The sequence below is a fragment of the Macaca mulatta genome, chromosome 7 (assembly GCF_049350105.2).
Source record: "Macaca mulatta isolate MMU2019108-1 chromosome 7, T2T-MMU8v2.0, whole genome shotgun sequence".
NCBI classification, from domain to species: domain Eukaryota; kingdom Metazoa; phylum Chordata; class Mammalia; order Primates; family Cercopithecidae; genus Macaca; species Macaca mulatta.
In genome coordinates this window covers 72005333-72022474 of record NC_133412.1, presented here as the reverse complement: position 1 = coordinate 72022474, position 17142 = coordinate 72005333, and the positions used below count along the sequence as shown (strand labels likewise).

Genomic DNA, 17142 nt, shown 5'->3' with positions numbered 1-17142 from the left:
AGCGAGAGGAATTAAGGTGACACAGCAGTTTCACAGAAAGCTTCCTTCTGGAATTTACCAGAGGATATTTCTTTCTCCATATTCTAAGGTGCATTCCCAAATGTCCTTCCTCAGATTCCACAAAAACAGTGACTTCAAACTGCTCATTCAAAAATGGTTTAACTCTATGAGATAAATACTTACATCACAAATAGTTGCTCAGAAAGATTCTCTCCAGTTTTCATCGGAAGACATTTCCTTGCTCACCACAAGCCTCCGGGCGCCACTTAATATCTCTTCACAGATTCCGCAAAGACAGAGTTTCCAAACTGGTCTACATGGAGTAAGCTTTACCTCTGTGAAATGAATGCGTATATGAGAGAGAAGTTTCTTGGAATGCTTCTTTCTGGGTTTTATTTGAGGATATTTCGTTTTTCGCCATAGTCTTCAATGCGCTCTGACATATCACATTTTCGGTATTACATGAACAGTGTTCAAACACTGCCATATGAGAAAAGGGGTAAAACTCGCTGAGTGAAATGCACACACCATAAAGTAGTTTCTCAGAAAGCTTCTCTCCAGTTTTTATCTGAAGATATTTCCTATTTCACCATAGGCATGAATGTGATTCCATATATGCCTTCACGGATCCGTCCATGACGGAGTTTCCATGCTGCGCAATGTAAAGAAAGCTTTATCTATGTGAGATGAATAAACATAGCAAAAAGTCGATTCACAGAAACTACTTACCGGTTATTATCTCAAGATATTTCCTTTTTCAGCAGTAGTCCTGAATGTGCTCCCAAATGTCCCTTCATGGTTCCGTCCATGACCGAGTTTCCAAGCTGCATAATGCAAAGAATGCTTTATCTTGTGAGATAAATACACATATCAGAAATCAGTTTCATAGAAAGCTTCTTTCCAGTTTTTATCTGAGGCTATTGCCTTTTTCACCATAGGTGTCAATATGCTCCAGAATATTCCTTGGTACCATTTTCTCCAAAATGTTTTCCTGATGCTGTATGAGAAGAGGGGTATAACACTCTGAGTAGAATGCACACATCACACAGCATTTCCTCGGAAAGCTTCTCTTCATTTTCTATCTGAAGATATTTTCTTTTTCACGCCCAAATATCACATCGCACACTAAACATAAACAGTATGAAAACTGATCAATGCAAGAGAAGCTTAACTGAAAGAAAGGAATTCACAGGACAGACAGCAGGTTCACAGAAAGTGTCCTTCTTGTTTTTATCTGAGGATATTTAGTTTTCCATATTCTAAAGTGTGTTCCCAAATGTCCTTCCTCAGATTCCACAGAAACAGTGTTTCTCAAACAGAACAATCCAAAGAATGATTTATCTCTATGAGATGAATACACACATCGCAAAGCAGTTGCTCACAAATCTTCTCTCCAGTTTTCAACGGAAGTAATTTCTTTCCTCACCACAGACCTCTGTGAGCCACTTAATATCCCTTCGCAGATTCCTCAAAGACAGAGTTTTTAAACGGGGCAATGTAGAGTAAGCTTTAATTCTGTGAAATGAATGCACATATCAGAGAGCAGTTTCTTGGAATGCTTCTTTCTGGGTTTTATTTGAGGAGTGTTCTGTTTTCACCATAGTCTTCAATGCCCTATGAAATATCATGTTTTCGGTTTTACAGGAACAGTGTTGAAACACTTGCTTATGAGAAAAGAGGTATATCTCCATGAGTGGAATGCACACATCACATAGCAGTTTCTCAGAAAGCTTCTCCCCAATTTTTATATGAAGAGATTTCCATTTTCACCATAGGCCTGAAGGTAATCCCCAATGTCCCTTTGTAGATCTGTTTTTGACATAGTTTCCAAACTGCATAATATAAAGAAAGTTTTATCTATGTGTGATGAATAAACATAATTTTCACAAAGCAGTTTCCCAGAAAGCTTCTTTCCCGTTTTTGTGGGAGGGTCATTCCATTTTTACCATAGCCGTCTATATACTCCTGAATGTCACTTGGTAGCTTTTTCTCCAAAAGGGATTCCCCAATCCTATATGAGAAGAAAGGTATAACTCTGTGAGTGGAATGCACACGTCACAAAGCAGCTCCTCAGAAAGCTTCTCTCTAGTGTTTATCTAAAGATATTTCCATTTTCACCATAAGCCTCAAAGCACTCCCCAGTATCCCTTTGCAGAATAAACACAGTGTTAGAATACCGCTCAATGAAAAGAGAAGTTTAACTGTGTGAGTGGAAATCACATGACTGAGAGCAGTTTCACAGAAAGCTTCCATGTGGTTTTTATCTGAGGGTATTTCCTTTCCAGCATATTCTAAAGAATGTTCCCAAATGTCCTTTCTCAAGCTCCACATAAACAATGAATTCAAACTGCTCAATCCAAAGAATGATTTAACTCTATGAGATGAATCCACACATTACAAAGCAGTTGCTCAGAAAGCATCTCTCCAGTTTTCAATGGAAGAAATTTTCTTGCTCACCACAGGACCCCGGGCACCACTTAATATCTCTTCGCAGATTCCTCAAAGACAGAATTTTTTAACTGGGAAATGTAGAGTAAGCTTTAATTCTTTGAAATGAATGCACACATCAGTGAGTTGCTTCTTGGAATGCTTCTTTCTGGGTTTTATTTGAGGATAGTTCAATTTTCACCATAGTCGTCAAGGTGCTCCGAAATATCATTTTTCAGTTTTACAGGAAACGTGTTCATACACTGCATTATGAGAAAAGAGGTATAACTCCCTGAGTGCAATGCACACATCACAAAACAGTTTCTCACAAAGCTTCTCTCCAGTTTTAATCTGAAATATTTCCATTTTCAAAATAGTCTTGAACATGCTCCCAAATGTCCCTTTGCAGATGCATCCATGACAGAGTTTTCCAAGCTGAGTAATGTAAAGAGAGTTTTATCTATGCGAGATGAATAAAAATAGCAAACATCAGATTCACAGAAAGCTTCTTTCCAGTTTTTCTCTGAGGATATTTCCTTTTTCACCATAGCCATCCATATACACCCGAATGTCCCTTGGTATTTTTTCCCCAAAAGACATTCCCCAATCCTTTATTTAAAGAGAGGTATAACACTGTGAGTGAAATGCACAGGTCACAAAGCAGTTCCCCGGAAAGCCTCTCTCCAGTTTCTATCTGAATATATTTCCTTTTTCAAAGTAAGCCTCAAAGCACTCCCAAATATTCCTTCACTCGCTAAACATAAATAGTGTTAGAAAAGTGCTCCATGAAAAAAGAAGCTTAAATGAGTGAAAGGAATTCATGTGACACACAGCAGTTTCACAGAAAGCTTCCTTCTGGTTTATATCAGAGGATATTTCTTTCTCTATATTCTAAAGAGCGTTCCCAAATGTCTTTCCTCAGGTTCCACAGAAACAGTGATTTCAAACTGCTCAATCCAAAGAATGATTTAACTTGTTGAGATGAATACACATGTCACAAAGCAGTTGTTCAGAAAGGTTCTCTCCAGTTTTCAACGGAAGACATTTCCTTGCTCACCACAGGCCTCTGGGTGCTGCTTAATATATCTTCGCAGATTCCTCAAAGACAGTGTTTCCAAACTGGGCCATGTAGAGTAAGCTTTAACTCTGTGAAATGAATGCACATATCAGAGAGCCATTTCTTCGAAGGCTTCTTTCTGGGTTTTATTTGAGGACAGTTCACTTTTCCCCATAGTTTTCAATGCACTCCAAAATATAACATTCTCGGATTTAAGGGAACAGTGTTCAAACACTGCCTTCTGAGAAAGGAGTTATAACTCCCTGACTGGAATGCAGACATCACAAAGCAGTTTCTCAGAAAACTTCTCTCCAGTTTTTTTCTGAAGATATTTTCTTTTTCACCATTGGCCTGAATGTGTTCCCGAATGTCCCTTCATGGTTCCGTCCGTGATGGAGTTTCCAAGCTCTGTAATATAAAGAAAGCTTTATCTATGTGAGATGAATAAACATAGCAAAAAGCAGACTCTCAGAAAGCTTCTTTCCAATTTTTATCTGAATATATTTCCTTTTTCACCATAGTCCAGAATGTTTTCTTGAATGTCCCTTCGCGGATCCATCCATGACAGATTTTCCAAGCTGTGTAATGTAAAGAAAGCTTTATGTATGTGAGATGAATACACATAGCACAGAGCATTTTCATAGAAAGCTTCTTTCCAGTTTTTGTCTGAGACTCTTTCGCATTTCTTTTTATTATTATTATTATTATTATTATTATTATACTTTAAGTTCTAGGGTACATGTGCATAACGTGCAGGTTTGTTACATATGTATACCTGTGCCATGTTGCTGTGCTGCACCCATCAACTCGTCAGCACCCATCAACTCGTCATTTACATCAGGTATAATTCCCAATGCAATCCCTGCCCCCTCCCCCTTCCCCCGTCCCCACTCCCCCCTCCCCATGATAGGCCCCAGTGTGTGATGTTCCTCTTCCCGAGTCCAAGTGATCTCATTGTTCAGTTCCCACCTATGAGTGAGAACATGCGGTGTTTGGTTTTCTGTTCTCATGATAGTTTGCTAAGAATGATGGTTTCCAGCTGCATCCATGTCCCTACAAAGGACACAAACTCATCCTTTTGATGGCTGCATAGTATTCCATAGTGTATATGTGCCACATTTTCTTAATCCAGTCTGTCACTGATGGACATTTGGGTTGATTCCAAGTCTTTGCTATTGTGAATTGTGCCGCAATAAACATACGTGTGCATGTGTCTTTGTAGTAGCATGATTTATAATCCTTTGGATATATACCCAGTAATGGGATGGCTGGGTCATATGGTACATCTAGTTCTAGATCCTTGAAGAATCACCATACTGTTTTCCATAATGGTTGAACTAGTTTACAATCCCACCAACAGTGTAAAAGTGTTCCTATTTCTCCACATCCTCTCCAGCACCTGTTGTTTCCTGACTTTTTAATGATCGCCATTCTAACTGGTGTGAGATGGTATCTCATTGTGGTTTTGATTTGCATTTCTCTGATGGCCAGTGATGATGAGCATTTTTTCATGTGTCTGTTGGCTGTATGAATGTCTTCTTTTGAGAAATGTCTGTTCATATCATTTGCCCACTTTTTGATGGGGCTGTTTGTTTTTTTCATGTAAATTTGTTTGCGTTCTTTGTAGGTTCTGGATATTAGCCCTTTGTCAGATGAGTAGATTGCAAAAATTTTCTCCCATTCTGTAGGTTGCCTGTTCACTCCGATGGTAGTTTCTTTTGCTGTGCAGAAGCTCTTTAGTTTAATTAGATCCCATTTGTCAATTTTGGCTTTTGTTGCTGTTGCTTTTGGTGTTTTAGACATGAAGTCTTTGCCCATGCCTATGTCCTGAATGGTACTACCTAGGTTTTCCTCTAGGGTTTTTATGGTATTAGGTCTAACATTTAAGTCTCTAATCCATCTTGAATTAATTTTCATATAAGGAGTAAGGAAATGATCCAGTTTCAGCTTTCTACTTATGTACAGTCAATTTTCCCAGCACCATTTATTAAATAGAGAATCCTTTCCCCATTTCTTGTTTCTCTCAGGTTTGTCAAAGATCAGATGGCTGTAGATGTGTGGTATTATTTCTGAGGACTCTGTTCCGTTCCATTGGTCTATATCTCTGTTTTGGTACCAGTACCATGCTGTTTTGGTTACTGTAGCCTTGTAGTATAGTTTGAAGTCAGGTAGCGTGATGCCTCCAGCTTTGTTCTTTTGACTTAGGATTGTCTTGGAGATGCGGGCTCTTTTTTGGTTCCATATGAACTTTAAAGTAGTTTTTTCCAATTCTGTGAAGAAACTCATTGGTAGCTTGATGGGGATGGCATTGAATCTGTAAATTACCTTGGGCAGTATGGCCATTTTCACGATATTGATTCTTCCTATCCATGAGCATGGTATGTTCTTCCATTTGTTTGTGTCCTCTTTTATTTCACTGAGCAGTGGTTTGTAGTTCTCCTTGAAGAGGTCCTTTACATCCCTTGTAAGTTGGATTCCTAGGTATTTGATTCTCTTTGAAGCAATTGTGAACAGAAGTTCATTCATGATTTGGCTCTCTGTTTGTCTGTTACTGGTGTATAAGAATGCTTGTGAGTTTTGCACATTAATTTTGTATCCTGAGACTTTGCTGAAGTTGCTTATCAGCTTAAGGAGATTTTGGGCTGAGACAATGGGGTTTTCTAAATATACAATCATGTCATCTGCAAAGAGGGACAATTTGACTTCTTCTTTTCCTAACTGAATACCCTTGATTTCGTTCTTTTGCTGGATTGCCCTAGCCAGATCTTCCAAAACTATGTTGAATAGGAGTGGTGAGAGAAGGCATCCCTGTCTTGTGCCAGTTTTCAAAGGGAATTTTTCCAGTTTTTGCCCATTCAGTATGATATTGGCTGTGGGTTTTTCATAAATAGCTCTTATTATTTTGATGTACATTCCATCAATACCGAATTTATTGAGCTTTTTTAGCATGAAGGGCTGTTGAATTTTGTCAAAAGCCTTTTCTGCATCTATTCAGATAATCATGTGGTTCTTGTCTTTGGTTCTGTTTATATGCTGGATTATGTTTATTGATTTGCAAATGTTGAACCAGCCTTCCCATAGGCATCAATATGCTCCCGGATATCCCTTGGTACCTAATTTTCCAAAAGGGTTTCCTTGATGCTGTGTGAGAAGAGACGTACAATACTGTGAGTAAAATGCACACGTCCAAAGCAGTTCCTCAGATAGCTTCTCTCCAGTTTATGTCTGAACATATTTCCTTTCTCACTGTAAGACTCAAAGCACTTCCAAATATCGTTTCGCACGCTAAATATAAACAGTGTTAGAAAACTCTCCGATGAAATGGGAAGCTTAACTGAGTGAGAGGAATTCACACGACACACAGCAGTTTCACAGAAAGCTTCCTTCTGGTTTTCATCTGAGGATATTTCTTTCTCCATATTCCAAAGAACGATGCCAAATGCCTTCGTGAGATACCAAAGAAACACTGATTTCAAACTGCTCAATTCAAACAATGGTTTCACTCTATGAGATGAATACACACATCTCATAGATGAATACACAAAGCAGTTGCTCAGAAAGCTTCTCTCCAGTTTTCATCGGAGTACATGTCGTTGCTCACCAAGAGCTTCTGGGCGTCACTAAATATCCCTCAGCAGATTCCTCAAAGACAAAGATTCTAGGCTGGACAATGTAGAGTAAACTTTAACACTGTGAAATGAATGCACATATCAGAGAGAAGATTCGTGGAACGCTTCTTTCTGGGTTTTATCTAGGATATTTCACGTTTTGCCATAGTCTTCAATGCACCAAGAAATGTCACATTTTCGGTATTACAGGAAGAGTGTTCAAACACTGCCTTATGAGAAAAGAGGTATGATTCACTGAGTGGAATGCACACATCACAAAGCAGTTTTTCAGAAAGCTTCTCTCCGGTTTTTATCTGAAGGTATTTCCTCTTACACCATAGTCCTGAATGTGCTCCCGAATGTCCCTTTGCGGATCCGTCCATGACAGAGTTTCCAAGCTGAGTAATGTATAGAAAGTTTTATCTATGTAAGATGAATACACATATCACAGAGCAGTTTCACAGAAAGCTTGTTTCCAGTTTTTGTCTGAGTCTATTTCCCTTTTCACCATAGGGGTCAATATGCTCCCGGATATCCCTTGGTACCTTTTTCTCCAAAAGTGTTTTCCCAAAGCTCTATGAGATGAGAGGTATAACACTGTGAGTGGAATGCACACGTCATAAAGCAGTTCCTCGGAAAGTTTCTCTCCAGTTTCTATCTGAACATATTTTCTTTTGCACCATAAGCTGCAAAGCGCTTCCGAATATCCCTTGACACGCAAAACATAAACAGAGTTAACTGAGTGAGAAGCTTAACTGAGTGAGAGGAAGTCACACGACACATAGCAATTTCACAGAAAGCTTCCTTCTGGTTTATATCTGAGGATGTTTCTTTCTCCATATTATAAAGAGCGTTCCCAAATGTCCTTCCTCAGATTCCACAGAAATAGTGATTTCAAACTGCTCAATCCAAAGAATGGTTTAACTCTATGAGATGAATACAGACATCACAAAGCAGTTTCTCAGAAAGCTTTTCTCCAGTTTTTATTTGAAGATATTTCCTTTTTCACCACATGTCTTAATTTGCTCCCGAATGTCCCTTCGCGGATCCGTCCATGACAGAGTTTTCAAACTGCATAATATAAGGAAGGTTTTATCTATGTGAGATGAATAAACATAGTAAAAAGCAGATTTACAGAAAGCTTCTTTCAGTTTTTATCTGAAGATATTTCCTTTTTCACCGTAGTCCTGAATGTGCTTCCGAACATCCCTTTGTGGATCCATCCATGACAGAGATTCCAAGCTGCGTAATGTAAAGGAAGCTTTATCTATATGGGATGAATACACATATCACAGAGCAGTTTCACAAAAAGCTTTTCTCCAGTATTTGTCTGAGGCTATTTCCCTTTACACCATAGGCATCAATAAGCTCCCGAATGTCCCTTGGTACCTTTTTCTCCAAAAGGATTTTCCTGATGCTCTATGAGAAGAGAGGTATAACACTGTGAGTGGAATGCACATGTCACAAAGCAGTTCATCAGAAAGTTTCTATCTGAACATATTTCCTTTTTCACCATAAGTCTCAAAGCGCTCCGGAATATCACTTCACACGCTAAACATAAACAGTGTTAGAAAGCTGCTCAATGAAAACAGAAGCTTAACAGAGTGAGAAGAATTCACATGGCACATAGCAGTTTCACAGAAAGCTTCCTTCTGGTTTTTGTCTGAGGATGTTTCTTTTTCCTTATTCAAAAAAGCGTTCCCAAATGTTCTCCCTCAGATTTAACAGAAACAGTTATTTCAAAGTGCGCAATCCAAAGAATGGTTTAACTCTATAGGATGAATGCACACATCACAAAGCAGTTTCTCAGAAAGCTTTACTGCAGTTTTTATCTGAAGATATTTCCTTTTTTAACATAGGCCTGAATATGCTCACGAATGTCCGTTCACGAATCCGTTCATGACGGAGTTTTGAAACTGCATAATATAAGGAATGTTTTATCCTGTGGGTGAATAAACATAGCAAAGTGATATTTCGATGCCCATAGAGGGATACGGAGAAAAAGGAAATATCCTCAGATGAAATCTGGAAAGAAGCTTTCTGAGAAACTGCTTAGTGTTCTGTTAATTCATCTCACAGAGTTACAGCTTTCCCCTCAAGAAGCGGTTCGCTAAGCCTGTTCTTGTGGAATTTGCAAAGTGATATTTGGAAGCCCATAGAGGGCTAGGGTGAGAAAGAAAATATCCTCAGAGAAAAACTGGAAAGAAGCTTTCTGAGAAACTGCTTTGTGATGTGTGACTTCCACTCACAGAGTTAAATCTGTATTTCGTGGATCTGTTTGCTAGCCTTATTTCTGTGGAATCTGAGAACTGATACTTTGGATCCCTTTGAAGACTATAGGGCCAAAGGAAATATCCTCAGATAACAAAGAGAAAGAAGATTTCTGAGAAACTTCTTTGTGCTCTGTGAAATCATCTCACAGAGTTACAGCTTTCCCCTCAAGAAGCCTTTCGCTACGCCTGTTCTTTTGGAATTTGTAAGTGATATTTCGATGCCCATGGAGGGCTACGGTGAAAAAGGAAATATCCTCAGATGAAATCTGGAAAGAAGCTTTCTGAGAAACTGCTTAGTGTTCTGGTAATTCATCTCACAGAGTTACAGCTTTTGCCACAAGAAGCCGTTCGCTAAGACTGTTCTTGTGGAATTTGCAAAGTGATATTTGGAAGCCCATAGAGGGCTACGGTGAAAAAGAAAATATCCTCAGAGAAAAACTGGAAAGAAGCTTTCTCAGAAACTGCTTTGTGATGTGTGACTTAGACTCACAGAGTTACATCTGTATTTCGTAGATCTGTTTGGTAGCCTTATTTTTGTGGAATCTGAGAACTGATGTTTCGGATCCCTTTGAAGACTACAGGGCCAAAGGAAATATCCTCCGATAACAAAGAGAAGGAAGCTTTCTGAGAAACTTCTTTGTGTTCTGTGAAATCATCTCTCAGAGTTAGAGCTTTCCCCTCAAGAAGCCTTTCACGAAGCCTGTTCTTGTGGTTTTGGAAAGTGATATTTCGATGCCCACAGAGGGCTACGGTGAAAAAGGAAATATCCTCAGATGAAATCTGAAAAGAAGCTTTCTGAGAAACTGCTTAGTGTTCTGTTAATTCATCTCACAGAGTTACAGATTTCCCCTCAAGAAGCCGTTCGCTAAGCCTGTTCTTGTGGAATTTGCAAAGTGATATTTTGAAGCCCATAGAGGGCAACGGTGAGAAAGAAAATATCCTCAGAGAAAAACTGGAAAGAAGCATTCTGAGAAACTGCTTTGTGATGTGTGACTTCCACTGACAGATTTACATCAGTTTTTCGTGGATCTCTTTGGTAGCCTTATTTCTGTGTAATCTGAGAACTGATATTTCGGATCCCTTTGAAGACTACAGGGCCAAAGGAAATATCCTCCGATAACAAAGAGAAAGAAGCTTTATGAGAAACTTCTTTGTGTTCTGTGAAATCATCTCACGGAGCCACAGCTTTCCCCTCAAGAAGCCGTTCTATAAGCCTGTTCTTGTGCAATTTTCAAAGTGATATTTGGAAGCCCATAGAGGGCTATGATGAAAAAGAAAATATCCTCAGAGAAAAACTGGAAAGAAGCTTTCTGGGAAACTGCTTTGTGATGTGTGACTTTCACTCACAGAGTTACATCTGTATTTCGTGGATATGTTTGCTAGCTTTATTTCTGTGGAATCTGAGAACTGATATTTCGGATCCCTTTGAAGACTACAGGGCCCAAGGAAATATCCTCCGATAACAAAGAGAAGGAAGCTTTCTGAGTAACTTCTTTGTGTTCTGTGAAATCATCTCACAGAGTTACAGCTTTCCCCTCAAGAAGCCTTTCGCTAAGCCTTTTCTTGTGATATTTGTAAGTGATATTTCGATGCGCATAGAGGGCTACGGTGAAAAAGGAAATATCCTAAGATGAAATCTGGAAAGAATCTTTCTGAGAAACCGCTTAGTGTTCTGTTAATTCATCTCACAGAGTTACAGCTTTACTCTCAAGAAGCCGTTCGCTAAGCATGTTCTTGTGGAACTTGCAAAGTGATATTTGGAAGCCCATAGAGGGCTACAGTGAAAAAGAAAATATCCTCAGAGAAAAACTGGAAAGAAGCTTTCTGGGAAACTGCTTTGTGATGTGTGACTTCCACTCACAGAGTTATATCAGTTGTTTGCTAGCCTTATTTCTGTGGAATCTGAGAACCGATATTTCGGATCCCCTTGAAAACTACAGGGCCAAAGAAAATATCCTCCGATAACAAAGAGAAGGAAGCTTTCTGAGAAACTAGTTTGTGTTCTGTGAAATCATCTCACAGAGATACACCTTTCCCCTCAAGAAGCCTTTCGCTAAGCCTGTTCTTGTGGAATTTGCAAAGTGGTATTCGATGCCCATAGAGGGCTACGGTGAAAAAGGAAATATCCTCAGATGAAATCTGGAAAGAAGCTTTCTAAGAAACTGCTTAGTGTTCTGTTAATTCATCTCACAGAGTTACAGCTTTTCCCTCAAGAAGCCGTTCGCTAAGCCTGTTCTTGTGGAATTTGCCAAGTGATATTTAGAAGCCCATACAGGGCTACGGTGAGAAAGAAAATATCCTCAGAGAAAAACTGGTGAGAAGATTTCTGAGAAACTGCTTTGCGATGTGTGACTTCCACTGACAGAGTTACATCTGTATTTCATGGATCTCTTTGCTAGCCTTATTTCTGTGGAATCTGAGAACTGATATTTCGGATCCCTTTGAAGACTACAGGGCCAAAGGAAATATCCTCCTATAACAAATAGAAAGAAGCTTTCAGAAAAACTTCTTTGTGTTCTGTGAAATCATCTCACAGAGCCGAAGGTTTCCTATCAAGAAGCCTTTCCCTAAGCCTGTTCCTTAGGAATTTGTAAGTGATATTTCGATGCTCCTAGAGGGCTACATGAAAAAGGAAATATCCTCAGAAGAAATCTGGAAAGAAGCTTTCTGAGAAACTGCTTAGTGTTCTGTTAATTCATCTCACAGAGTTACAGTTTTCCCCTCAAGAAGCCGTTCTCTAAGCCGGTTCTTGTGCAATTTGCAAAGTGATATTTGAAAGCCCATAGAGGGCTATGATGAAAAAGAAAATATCCTCAGAGAAAAACTGGAAAGAAGCTTTCTGGGAAACTGCTTTGTGATGTGTGACTTTCACTCACAAAGTTACATCTGCATTTCGTGGATATGTTTGCTAGCCTTATTTCTGTGGAATATGAGAAATGATATTTCGGATCCCATTGAAGACTACAGGGCCAAAGGAAATATCCTCCGATAACAAAGAATAGGAAGCTGTCTGAGAAACTTCTTTGTGTTCTGTGAAATCATCTCACAGAGTTACAGCTTTCCCCTCAAGAAGCCTTTCGCTAAGCCTTTTCTTGTGATATTTGTAAGTGATATTTCGATCCCCATACAGGGGTACGGTGAAAAAGGAAATATCCTCAGATGAAATCGGGAAAGAAGCTTTCTGAGAAACTGCTTAGTGTTCTGTTAATTCATCTCACAGAATTACATCTTTACCCTCAAGAAACCGTTCGCTAAGCCTGTTCTTGTGGAATTTGCAAAGTGATATTTGGAAGCCCATAGAGGGCTACAGTGAAAAAGAAAATATCCTCAGAGAAAAACTGGAAAGAAGCTTTCTGGGAAACTGCTTTGTGATGTGTGACTTCCACTCACAGAGTTATAACACTTGTTTTCTAGCCTTATTTCTCTGGAATCTGAGAACTGATATTTCGGATCCCTTTGAAGACTACAGGGCCAAAGGAAATATCCTCCGATAACAAACAGAAGCAAGCTTTCTGAGAAACTTCTTTGTGTTCTGTGAAATCATGTCACAGAGTTACAGCTTTCCCCTCAAGAAGCCTTTCGCTAAGCCTGTTCTTGTGGAATTTGCAAAGTGATATTTGGAAGCCCATAGAGGGCTATGGTGAAAAAGAAAATATCCTCAGAGAAAAACTGGAAAGAAGCTTTCTGGGAAACTGCTTTGTGATGTGTGCCTTCCACTCACAGATTTATATCAGTATTTCGTGGATCTGTTTGCTAGCCTTATTTCTGTGGAATCTGAGAACTGATATTTCGGATCCCTTTGAAGACTACAGGGCCCAAGGAAATATCCTCCGATAACAAAGAGAAGGAAGCTTTCTGAGTAACTTCTTTGTGTTCTGTGAAATCATCTCACAGAGTTACAGCTTTCCCCTCAAGAAGCCTTTCGCTAAGCCTGTTCTTGTGGAATTTGTAAGTGATATTTCGAGGCCCATAGAGGGCTACGGTGAAAAAGGAAATATCCTCAGATGAAATCTGGAAAGAAGCTCTCTGAGAAACTGCTTAGTGTTCTGTTAATTCATCTCACAGAGTTACAGCTTTCCCCTCAGGAAGCCGTGCGCTAAGCCTGTTCTTGTAGAATTTGCAAAGTGATATTTGGAAGCCCATAAAGGGCTACGGTGAGAAAGAAAATTTCCTCAGAGAAAAACTGGAAAGAAGCTTCCTGAGAAACTGCTTTGTGATGTGTGACTTCCACTGACAGAGTTGCATCTGTATTTCGTGGATCTGCTTGCTCGCCTTATTTTTGTGGAATCTGAGAACTGATATTTCGGATCCCTTTGAAGACTATAGGTCCAAAGGAAAGATCCTCCGATAACAAAGAGAAAGAAGCTTTCAGAGACACTTGTTTGTGTTCTCTGAAATCATCTCACAGAGTTACACTTTCCCCTCAGAAGCCTTTCGCTAAGCCTGTTCTTTTGGAAGTTGCAAAGTGATATTTCGATGCCCATGGAGGGCAACGGTGAAAAAGGAAATATCCTCAGATGAAATCTGGAAAGAAGCTGTTTGAGAAACTGTTTAGTGTTCTTTTAATTCATCTCACAGAGTTACAGCTTTCCCCTCAAGAAGCCGTTCGCTCAGCCTGTTCTTGTGGAATTTACAAAGTGATATTTGGAAGCCCTTAGAGGGCTATGGTGAGAAAGAAAATATTCCCGGAGAAAAACTGGAAAGAAGCATTCTGAGAAACTGTTTTGTGATGTGTGACTTCCACTGACAGAGTTACATCTGTATTTCGTGGATCTGTTTGCTAGCCTTATTTCTGTGGAATCTGAGAACTGATATTTCGGATCACTTTGAAGACTATAGGGCCAAAGGAAATACCCTCCGATAGCAAAGAGAAAGAAGCTTTCTGAGAAACTTCTTTGTATTCTGTGAAATCATCTCACAGAGCGACAGCTTTCCCCTCAAGATGCCTTTCGCTAAGCCTGTTCTTTTGGAATTTGCAAAGTGATATTTTGATGCCCATGGAGGTCTATGGTGAAAAAGGAAATATCCTCAGATGAAATCGGGAAAGAAGCTTTCTGAGAAACTGCTTAGTGTTCTTTTAATTCATCTCACACAGTTACAGCTTTCCTCTCAAGAAGCCTTTCGCTAAGCCTGTTCTTGTGGAATTTGCAAAGTGATATTTGGAAGCCCATAAAGGGCTACGGTGAGAAAGAAAATATCCTCAGAGAAAAACTGGAAAGAGGATTTCTGAGAAACTGTTTTGTGATGTGTGACTTCCACTGACAGAGTTACATATGTATTTAGTGAATCTGTTTGCTAGCCTTATTTCTGTGGTCTGAGAACTGATATTTCGGATCCCTTTGAAGACTATAGGGCCAAAGGAAATATCATCCGATAACAAAGAGAAAGAAGCTTTCTGAGAAACTTCTTTGTGTTCTGTGAAATCATCTCACAGAGCCACAGCTTTCCCCTCAAGAAGCCTTTCGCTAAGCCTGTTATTTTGGAATTTGCAAAGTGATATTTCGATGCCCATGGAAGGCTTCGGTGAAAAAGAAAATATCCTCAGATGAAATCGGGAAAGAAGCTTTCTTAGAAACTGCTTAGTGTTCTGTAAATTCATCTCACAGAGTTACAGCTTTCCCCTCAAGAAGCCGTGCGATAATCCAGTTCTCGTGGAATTTACAAAGTGAGATTTGGAAGCCCATAGAGGGCTATGGTGAAAAAGAAAATATCCTCAGAGTAAAACTGGAAAGAAGCTTTCTGAGAAACTGCTTTGTGATGTGTGACTTCCACTCACAGAGTTACACCTGTATTTCGAATATCTGTTTGCTAGCCTTATTTCTGTGGAATCTGAGAACGGATATTTCGGATCCCCTTGAAGACAATAGGGCCAATGGAAATATCCTCTGATAACAAAGAGAAGGAGGCTTTTGAGAGACTTCTTTGTGTTCTGTGAAATCATCTCACAGAGTTACAGCTTTCCCCTCAAGAAGCCTTTCGCTAAGCCTGTTCTTGTGGAATTTGCAAAGTGATATTACGATACCCATAGAGGGCTACGGTGAAAAAGGAAATATCCTCAGATGAAATGTGGAAAGAAGCTTTCTGAGAAACTGCTTAGTGTTCTTTTAATTCATCTCACAGAGTTACAGCTTTCCCCTCAAGAAGCCGTTCGCTAAGCCTGTTCTTGTGGAATTTGCAAAGTGATATTTGGAAGCCCAAAAAGGGCTATGGTGAGAAAGAAAATATCCTCAGAGAAAAACTGGAAAGAAGCTTTCTGAGAAACTGCTTTCTGATGTGTGACTACCACTGACAGAGTTACATCTGTATTTAGTGAATCTGTTTGCTAGCCTTATTTCTGTGGAATCTGAGAACGGATATTTCGGATCCCTTTGAAGACTATAGGGCCAAAGGATATATCCTACGATAACAAAGAGAAAGAAGCTTCCTGAGAAACTTCTTTGTGTTCTGTGAAATCATCTCACTGAGCGACAGCTTTCCCCTCAAAAAGCCTTTCGATAAGCCTGTTCTTTTGGAAATTGCAAAGTGATATTTTGATGCCCACGGAGGGCTACGGTGAAAAAGGAAATATCCTCAGATGAAATCTGTAAAGAAGATTTCTGAGAAACTGCTTAGTGTTCTTTTAATTCATCTCACAGAGTTACAGCTTTACCCTCAAGAAGCCGTTCGCTAAGCCTATTCTTGTGTTATTTGCAAAGTGATATTTGGAAGCCCATAAAAGGCTACGGAGAGAAAGAAAATATCCTCAGAGAACAACTGTAAAGAAGCTTTCTGAAAAACTGTTCTGTAATGTGTGACTTCCACTGTCAGAGTTACATCTGTACTTAGTGGATCTGTTTGCTAGCCTTATTTCTGTGGAATCTGAGAACAGATATTTCGGATCCCTTTGAAGACTATAGGGACAAAGGAAATATCCTCCGATAACAAAGAGATGGAAGCTTTATGAGAAACTTCTTTGTGTTCTGTGAAATCATCTCACAGAGTTACAGCTTTCCCCTCAAGAAGCCTTTTGCTACGCCTGTTTTTGTGGAATTTGCAAAGTGATATTTCGATGCCCATAGAGGGCTACGGTGAAAAAGGAAATATCCTCAGATGAAATCTGGAAAGAAGCTTTCTGAGTAACTGCTTAGTGTTCTTTTAATTCATCTCACAGAGTTACAGCCTTCCCCTAAAGGAGCCTCTCGCTAAGCCTGTTCTTGTGGAATTTACAAAGTGATATTTCGATGCCCATGGAGGGCTACGGTGAAAAAGGAAATATCCTAAGAGAAAAACTGGAAAGAAGTTTTCTGAGAGACTGCTTAGTGATGTGTGACTTCCACTCACAGAGTTACATCTGTATTTCGTGGATCTGTTTGCTAGCCTTCTTTCTGTGGAATCTGAGAACGGATATTTGGGATCCCTTTGAAGACTATACAGCCAAAGGAAATATCCTCCGATAACAAAGAGAAAGAAGCTTTTGGAGAAACTTCTTTGTATTCTGTGACATCACCTCACAGAGTTACAGCTTGCCCCTCAAGAAGCCTTTCGCTTGTCTGTTCTTGTGGAATTTAAAAAGTGATATTTCAATGCCCATAGAGGGCTACCGCGAAAAACCTTATATCCTCAGATGAAATCTGGAGAGAAGCATTCTAAGAAACTGCTTAGTGTTCTGTTAATTCATCTCACAGAGTTATAGCTTTCCCCAAAAGAAGCCGTTCGCAAAGCGTGTTCTTGTGGAATTTGCGAAGTGATATTCCGATGCCCATAGAGGGCTATGGTGAAAAAGGAAATACCCTCAGAT

General features: G+C 39.5%; 1 pseudogene; it reads left to right on the top strand.

The window, feature by feature from the left end:
• The first annotated feature begins 9069 nt into the window (after positions 1-9069).
• LOC144329776 (uncharacterized) lies at positions 9070-16458 on the top strand (annotated as a pseudogene).
• Positions 16459-17142: the final 684 nt, after the last annotated feature.